The sequence below is a fragment of the Aphis gossypii genome, chromosome X (genome assembly GCF_020184175.1).
Source record: "Aphis gossypii isolate Hap1 chromosome X, ASM2018417v2, whole genome shotgun sequence".
Classification (NCBI taxonomy): Eukaryota; Metazoa; Arthropoda; class Insecta; order Hemiptera; family Aphididae; genus Aphis; species Aphis gossypii.
The window spans coordinates 32,114,884-32,125,352 of NC_065533.1; the positions used below are offsets into that span (position 1 = coordinate 32,114,884).

Below are 10,469 nucleotides of genomic sequence, written 5' to 3' on the forward strand. Positions count from 1 at the left end.
TTATCCATACCTAAATATTTGCATCCAGTCACCTTGAATTTATATTGTGAGATGTTATAGTTGAAATTCATGTCAACAAATCATAAATTAATTATTAATCGATGCTATTAACGTAAAAATAATGTTCAATAATAAAATTACCAGCAAAAATTATTCAAGTCACATTTTAATTAATTTATAGATGGTTAATACGCATTCAAATATTGCAATACCTATATTTATAATAGGTACCTACTCAAGATATTTCGAATACAAACAATATTATTATGATAAACACACTTTGTATAATTTTTAACAACTTGTCACATTTCATATTTCAAAACTTTAGTAATGTGACACAAAAAGTCATAAAACGCCACTATAGCTGGTATATGCTTATTACCTTTTTTTGTTTATGTTGTAGGTAAATCGATGGCTACACGCCATCGCCAGACAAGACAAGTTTAATTCTGTTTTATTTGATAACGATAAAGAAATAAAAAGCAGGTACTGAAACTACGGGTAATGGGTTTATGAAAAAAAAAAACTAAAGCAATATTACAGTCTCATCAATTTATTCTATTTTTCAATGAATGACCGTTTTTAATGTGAACCTTTCATGCAGCCACGCGTGTAGAATGACTTAGTAGGTGTATCCTATACCGAAATTGTGCACGAAAATATTTTTTACTTATGTGTTATTACTTAAATTTGTAATTTATATTGGTTCATAACCCTCATTCTCTCTCAGCGAAAATAATGTCTGGGTACATAGGTCATAGGTGTATGAAAATGTATTAATTTTAAACTGTTACATCAATTTTATGATATTTCTTTACATACATTGTGGCATTGTTAAATGGTTGTAGTCAAAATTTTTATTACAATATAGTTTATATAATAAAATGTATAAACGTATTCAAAGTTGCACAACTCCTATAGTATAGTTATAAATACTAAACACCAACATGGTGTTTTAATACTTATAAGTATAATGTATTTATACATTATACGTCATCATATATTATAATATAATATAATATAATAATGATATAAGATGAAATACACGTCGCCTCGTGCAGTTAGTTTATGTTCAATGGTGCCACGCAATTAAGAAATTATTATCATTTATACATATATGAGTTAAAAAAAAAACACGTAGAAAGCTATCAGCTAAGTGTTATAATATAGATTAAAGGTGTTGTCATTGTTGCTATGCTTATAATAACTGTTATCTAAATTGAGATTATATGTCTATCATCAGTCATCACTGCTGCAGTAAAATGTTGTATATTCACGTATGGTTAAAAATTGTATACAAATTATTGTAACAAGTGTTCCACTTATAATAAATGTTCAATGGTCAGCTGTTATTCTGTAATTAATAATTATTTAATACGAAAATACCTACTAATTAGTTATCTATTAAATAATTTATTAATACTGAACTTTTAAACAAATCTAATAGACATAATTATTGAAGTTCATTATAACCATAGTATTATTCTGATTAAAATACCTATTAATATTTTATAAATTAAAAAAAGAAATTGTATAAAAATTAGTATCTAGAAAATACCTATCTACTAAGTACACTTGTACCGCCTACGTGTTGATTATATTTATCTGAGCAGAAAATTGCCAATTTAGAATATTACATGAAATGTCGGTTTTTAAATAATAAAGAGAAAACGTTTACAGGAAATATAAAATTAAATCAAATTCAAATAATGTACTGTGAAATTTTACAATGATAATATATTATAATTATTTTAAATTCTAGAATATTGCTTGTTTCCATTAAGTATTACGTAAAATACATATTTCATAAAATATTTTTAAATAACTTCCATAAGAACAAAACTAATTCAATGACCTTTCACTAAATTGATCGAATCTAATTTGTAATCATTATTTAGATATAGGTAAATTGTAAACACGTATTATAATACTCATTTAGTTCATGTTCGAATTATGTATTATGGTCTATTATATGGATAATGGATATGTTTGAACAATGAGATTCTGTTTGGTATTATAGATATCATATATTATATAATTTGGTATGATAAATGTTGACCTAATCCAGACATGACAGATCTGTTTTTATTCAAATGTCTTCCCCTCGCTTATTTGTGTATAATAAAATGCACTATCTCGTGTTTGTGTTGATATGTTGATATTTTTAGTAGGCGTAGCTGAGCGGGCATACTATTGAATTTCAAATTTTTTTTTTATTTAAAGCGATAGAACATTATCATATTTTTCTCTGACTTGTTTTTAACTATTATTTATCTAACCGTTTATACCATGCCATCAGTAATTTTGTTGACTAGCCCATTTTATCTGTATGCAATGTCTTTTTCTAGTATACTTTTCGAATATTTGAAATAAAATAATAAATACTATTTGACAACGTTTCACAGGGTCATATACATTTTCAATAATAATTCTTCGTGTGCAAGACATTTTTTTATTGGTTATTTTTACACCAAAATATATATTATTTAGGTATGAGACGTATAAGCCGAGAAAAAAGAATCACCAGATGTTTGAATAGGATCGTATAGACTCGTATGGGTATTGGGTAATATGTTAATGTGCATAATGGAAAATAACGGCAACAGCTAACACTCCTCTATATTATAATATTATAATAAGTCGATTATAAAGTAGTCTTTCTTATCATGTAGTTAACATACACACCTGGTCCTGGTGGTGTGAACGAAAAAATACATATAAACATTTACGCAGGACTTATTATAGATGTATAATATGTAACAGGGATGGACTGCAGGTGTGCTATGGATCTTTAAAATTCTTTTTTATCGTCCGTATGCATATTATGATGGATAGTATGGTAACGTAAAGAAAAATAAGTGGGCCATTGACCTCTGATAAGCATTTAAGTAAGGCCGTGAGGGTGAAGGAAAAATAAATGCGATCTCGTATATTATTGCGTTCATACAGTTCTGCACCAACCTTGGTGGTCACATTGATTGCGAAATGTTAACGTTACCGGGTTATCATATTATTATAACATCATTGAAAATTTTATGGATACCCATATACCTACATTTATAATAATTGATAGCTATGTTTATATTGAATCAGCAATAGAAACAAGGCGGATAAACTTTATTTTCTCGTTTGCAACATAAACTAATTAAAACTAAAATCAAGTCGATGTGGTTAAACTATTTATTTCAGAAAAACACTATATTATTATTAGCTAATAACGAAATATTGATTTTAATTTTAATAATAACATAGTATAATATATAAGAAATATAAAAAAAACGTAAACGTGTACATTTTATCTATTGTATAATAATATAATTAATCTGTAGGTTATAACGCAGTTTTTAAATTCGATTTGCTCTCTCTATATAACCTTATTTAGTTTTTTCCTCTAATTTGACACGAACATAATATTATGTAGACCTATAATAACAATCCACCAGATTAATGTTTTTATACTAGTAATTATATATATTTAAAAAAATAATTAACAAACAATTTTGACAATTGTTCCTATACAAATAACAACTGATAGGTACTTTAGTACTTCACTATCTTTTAATGATAATATACTATTTAGATGGTATTGCAAATAATAATTAAATCATGTGAATGATTATATTAATAATTAATAATAAACTCTCATAATATTTTTAAACAACAATCAAAACGAATAAAGTTGTTGTAGTACTTATAATAGTAATAATTTTATAAAAATAAAAAATGATACGAGATAGATATTATTTTTGAAACGATGATTTTCTCCTAAAGTTAAGCATTTTTGGGGATAAGGGTTAATACAAGTCCTTTCTTTTGGATACTATTTCCAATATATCATTCATAGCACGTTCATATAAAAGTTAGTTTACGAAAACATGCAAGTAATATTCTTCAATTTATTTATAATAATATTATAGAACAGTATTTTGTATGACTATGATTTTGTGATTTATGTTTTTTTTTTTTTAAGCAACAAGTTCCTATTTATCAATATTAATAAAACTAATACAGTATATTTTATTCTATTTTTATAATTTTTTTTTCCGTTTCCACCTACCAGCGGTATATATAGGAGACTATAATATTATATTCACTTTAAAATGATTAGACACTAATAAACTATTAAACGAAATATCATAAAAACTACGTCGAAATGTGTAAGACGAAATAATCAGCAATAAATTATTGCCAATAACAATCGAATGTTAATAAAATAAAATAAGTGACTGCGTGTTTAACGTATAAAAAGCGAAATATTGTGGAGATTCATCTAGGTAGGTATTACCTATTATTATTATTCGGAAAGTTGAGAAGTCGCTAGTTTGTGGCTTTATAGTCGTATATTATAATATAATGTATATTATTATACATAACAACGCGCAGTGCGTCCGCGTGTGCCGTTATGTTATATTTTCAGCTTAATATATATATATATATATATATATAAGTATGGATATGCGAAAACGATCCAAAGACGGAATCGGAACTGCCCGAGATGGTTTACATGCTCGATCTGGTCACGACGAATAGAAACGACGGTCCAGTCGACCTGATGTAGCTGCAGCTGCAATAACTGCAACGGGAACACTGCAATTTGCAGTATATTATGTTGTAGTGTATATGTATATTTATTATGTGTGTGTGATACGGGCACAGGGGAGTTCGTAAGTCCGCATTTCGCCGGCTACCGATACGATGTCGGTGTGTAGTAGGCACAGCAGCGGCAGCGTAAAGTTTGAAGTTTGCGTCTCGAGCGTCTCCAATTACGGAGTAAAAATAACGAACCACGCGTGCAATCGAACTGGTTTCCACGATACGACGGTTGCAGGTCGACATCGCGTGCTATCCAAACCGCGTACCTACCAGGTTAGGTTAATTATTATATATTATACAGTTTGACAACAATGCTAAAATATACGCACAGCCTTATCGTCAAATCTGTATATAATGTGTGTATGTGTGTGCATACTATATATACCTATACATAAACACACATTATACATTGGTATATAACCATTTCTCTAATACATTTTATGTAGACTGTTAGATGTATAACTACCTATTTATAGGGTTTATATAGGCTTATACATGTATGTATATAGAGTTCAATATCGGCTGTCAGTCCACGGGTGACATCGCGGACGGCGAAATCGTGCTTGACCAAGTATTACCATAACTACCTTATCCGGTATATGTTTGCCATTTTTATCTAGCTCATAATATTGACATATGAAATTGAATGATCTCAAGTCTAATGGAAAAAAATAACCGGGAAGTTGTTCAGATGCAGCAGTATAGTATGTTATATAGGTGTCATACATATACTGTGTACTTCATCATTTAGTAGGTCACTGTAATGAATGTGTTAAATTTGAATTCAACGATAAATCATTACACGATAACGAAAAACGATTCTGAGCGGAGACGGTCAGCCTATTTTTTATTTCTAACGATATTATGTATATTAAGATTGACATTGCGCAGGTAATTTATTTTCCCATCTACAATAGGTATCAAATCAAGGTATTGGTTAATTGTTGACAACAACAAATCGTATAATGTATATTATAGTTACAATAGTTTATGTTCACCGATGTACTGTAGAAAGGATAGATAGATGGATAGATTATATTATGTAGATATATTTATAGTATAAATAATGAGCATAAGTCTAAATATTTTGAAAATTTTTTTATGAATATAATAAATTAGAATTAACGCTACGTCGCTACGACGAAAAATTTCTAGTCTTATTAAAATATATACATAATTGCATATGTTTTTTGAAATTTTTAGGTTACTATAAGAATAATTTATGAGGGATTTTATAATATTTGTAATTACATTTTTTTTGCCAAGCAAATACTTTTTTACTAACAATTATAAAGTATATCAAATTTAAAATGCTAATAGATATTCTATTTATATTATTTAAATATTTTAAACAATATCATTGACTATAAAATATTATAATTTAAATATAAGTGTAATTTTTCTGTTATTTTTGATTATTATATTTGAATTATAATAACATAAATATGAAAAATTATCATAATGTAGTATTTAATGTTGTACTAGTACAATTTTGTAACTGTTGAGCTATCATAGTTTTAACTAGAAGCTAATAAAAATAAAAAAATAAATATGAAAAATCGTTATTGTACATTTGAATAACTTCAAACGTTTATAATAATTATATAAATACTCAAAAAAAGGAAAAAATTGCACATGTCTATTATAAAACTATAGAATAAATATTAAGTAAAAATTTCAAGTTTACTATTAATTACAAGAAAAAAAATCATTTTTGTTGACAAGTCGTAATTGTTTTCCAGTAAATTTTAATTTGTTTAGACCATTTTTCGGTTTTCCCTCTTAAATCCACAAATTATATCAAATTAGCTACATTAAATCACCCTTAGTATTAAAACATTTTTTTTTCTTAAAATATGTTTGTTGTTTGCACAAAAAAATTTAAAAAACAACATTATTGTAAAACCAATATGACATACAGCTTGGTGCTTACTGCTTAGAATATATGTATGATATTTAGGTATAAATAAAAATATTTAGTGAAAATAACTTAGGACAATAATGAGAATATATTCCCTCTTATTTATTTACTACGTAATACTTTATTATACGTAATATCCTAGAATATAAATATAAATTCTTGTATTCAATCAAATAACACATTGTTTTATTACTAACTTAAGCATTCTCGCAGTTAAACCATTCAATAATCCTAAAAATTTGAAAAGCAATGAGATCCACAGAAGTTTTAAGTTTTATAAATTGGCCTAGTAACTTTGATAGGAATTCATCCTGGTTCTATAAACTGTGTATAGCATTCATATATATATTTATATCTACCTATTCTACATACACTAAAGTTGGGCATAAACGCCATAAACTCTAGTTTTACAATTTAATTCAAATGTATATCATATTCATATAATATATATGTTATATACTTATATAATTTTGAAATTTTGAAATATGTATAACGAGTTAAAATATGTAAATTATTTAATACAGTAACAAATACCTATGCAGGTACAGAAAATTTTGATATCTATAATATTATCATTTATTACGCATTGATCAATAATTATATCCGATATAACACTATTTTTTAGTAAAAATGTGTGGTTGTTTAATACAGTTTTCTGAAGACAGTATAAACTATAAGATATCTATTAGACATTGATACTAAATCTAAGTATACAATGTAGGTGCTCACAATGAGTTTTCAAATCACAATAACTATAATAATTTTAATTTATAGGCAAAATAAATCAATCAAAATTATCTTATATATATTATACACAATTTTATATTTTATGCCAACTACAAATTGGTATATTTTACTAAAACAAGAAAAAATGGAATTTAAGAGCACTTTTATATATCAAAAAGTTATAACTAGAATATAAATTTCAACAGTTTAAATAAAAATTAATATTATGTTTAGTTTAGTTTTCTTTATAAAACGTACACTAGAACGAATTTGCAAAAATTACCCCTAAAATTTAAACTACTATTTAGTATTTTCTCATTTGTATATAGGTAGGTACTCCGGATTGTAAAGATAAGTGTCTGTATACAATTTTTGTAATGCTTTTACCACCCATTAAATTCCTTTTTGAGAATAACATATATAACCAGATTATATAAAATCAATACTTTTCTTGCTTCTTTGAAAACTTAAAATACAAATTTACTTATATTATTTTAGCTGTGTACTACCTAACTAGTAAATTATTTAAGTCAATTCATTTATTACTATTATATTCATTATTACTTTTTATTACTTATTTTGAACTTAACTCCTTCAATGTTTTCTTTTGAAATACCCTTTTAAGGGGTTTTCTTTTACTAAATATTAAACCTATTTAGAATAAGTTAATTTAAAACTTAAGATTTAAAATAATTATCTTGACCACAATACACAAATAAGTTATAATTTATTGTTATGTAAATACTTCAAATAAAAATTGTAAGAAAGTTTGTGGTATTTACTATTTATTTTGTTTATTTAATACATATAAAACCAGATTAACTGATTAAATAATTAAATATATACATTAAATCAGCTCGAAACGTATACAATTTTAATGTTAACTCAGCTAAATTACCAAATTTTATTGTTGTACCTATTAAAAATAAAAATTATTTTTATATTTTGTGTAATTTAAAATTTTAATTATTCATTATCATATTGAATAGTCATTGATTTATAAATTAAAATATTATTTAATATACAATTTAAAAATTTATTACTCCATAATATTACTTGTCAGTTTTATAAAATACAAAATATGAGTTGGAAAAATTATAATAGAGGGGAAAAATATAATGTCAACATGGCTTAGCACAGTATGCGTCATAATTCATGATACACGTATTACTTATGTACAAGTCATAAAATAATAAATTATTTTATTTCTATTATTTGACTTAAATAGTTCAAAAAAAATATTGTAACAGATGTCCAATAAAACATCTGTTAAGATATTATGCAGCTTTTAGTTATCATCTTGAATACTAAATACAGTATAGATAAATAATATTGAACAATATAATATTATGAAAATGTAAAATAAAATATTAGACTTAATAATGTACGTTCATTCTTAATACTATTTAACATTATGTAGCATTATTATAAATTAACTTATTAAAAAGTATCATTGATTTGTCATAACCCATTATACTATAATAGGTGTATATTATAATCGATACACCAATAATTCAAAGATTTTAAAACTAATTAAAATTTGAAGCTATATTAGGTTAATATTTTTGAATCCAATACTTAACTATTTAAAAGCTGAACATTTTAGTAATCTTGAATTTAAAGCAAAGTGTAAATTGATTGGTTTGAAAATGGTATGTTGTTTTCTTTGTGTCCGTTTATCACCATTGAAGAGATGTTTCAATCTTCAACTTTGAGGGTTTCTGACAATAAATAGGATAAATATAATGTTAATAAAAAATTAAGTAATGCTGAAATATTTCAAATTTTTATACACCTATTTAATATTTTTTAACTTTTTTACTCACAAACAAAACTTTTATTATACATCAATCAAAATCAAACTATAATAGCTAAAAATACTTTAAAAACTATTTCAGGTTTAGGAAATGCTAATATCGTAAAAGTAATTGATAGACAATTCAAGTCTATAGAATTATTGATTTTTAAATTACAATATAAAATAAGGTTTTTTTATTTTTTTATTAATATTACGATTTTTTCACAATTATTTTGATAAATACTAGTTCGATATTTTTACTTTTGACCACTTTTCCCTCATCTAGCAACTAACTAGATCAAATTTTATAATTAAGATATCTACAGACAAAAAATAAACGCACTTAATCTAAAATTATAGAAAAATGGAACTATATTTATACAAATAAAGATTTTTTTTTTCAAAAATGGATAAACTTCAAATATTTAAACGGCAAAATTTGTATTGTAATTAATAGTTAAAGGACCATAAAAGAGATAGTACTACTTACATCATCTTTTCATTTGAAATAATAATAAGAAAAATATTGTATTTTTATGACAAATCACCGGAATTAAATACATTTTTTTTATTATTAAATATAATAACACTTATTATATATAGTTAATATATATACATAGTTAATTATACACACACATTTTACACATTTACATGCAATGTAACTTCATCGTTTTCGGCGATATATACGTATTATAGGGACTATGTATCGGTCATTATCCGTACCTTGACGTCTTATCACGCGCCATATTGTCGCGACCGGTGACACTGTTGCGAAGTATGTATAATGTTGCCGGAAAAGATCACATCTAGTCAATGTTGACAATGACTATAATCAATAACGATAATGTCTAATTTAGTAAGGAATTAACGTCAATAAATAGTCATTGATGGCAATAATTCCTAATAAAAAAAGGCATTGATGATAACATTAAAAATTGAATTAAAAATCGAATAATATAATATTTTAATACTTATTATCTATTTAGGATAATTAATCATAATCTTAATCTAAAAAATCATCATTTCGCTTATTTTCAGTTAATTATAAAATACCGTTGTCAAATTTTATACACATTTCGTTTAAATCCATAGATTATTAAACACAATAATTTGCTTTGGTATTCACTAATTCAGTTCACAAACAGTACAGTGTCGTCACTTACGGGATATATGTATAACAATACCAGTTATATAGTACGATAATTTGTAATTTGTCTGTATCATTATATATATTATAAGTTCTATATTATAAGTTATTACTTATAATCAATAAAAACAATAACATATAACCAGGTTTACCATATTATATACAATAGGCAGGTACAATACCTACCCAGTACCCATGTTTCATATCAAATCAATCACCGATAAAGAGGTGTTGATATTTGTTTTGATACGGATTTAAAAACGTTGCCTAATATAATTGATACG

At 25.3% G+C, this 10,469-nt stretch overlaps 1 long non-coding RNA gene across 1 annotated transcript; it reads right to left on the minus strand.

Moving 5' to 3' along the window:
• Nucleotides 1-8,770: 8,770 nt before the first annotated feature.
• On the minus strand, nt 8,771-9,972 carry LOC126552780 (uncharacterized). Its single transcript, XR_007606201.1, has 2 exons — nt 9,675-9,972; nt 8,771-8,961 (listed from the first exon to the last, which is right to left on the minus strand). It is a non-coding gene; the product is annotated as an uncharacterized LOC126552780 (long non-coding RNA).
• Between the last annotated feature and the right edge of the window lie 497 nt (nt 9,973-10,469).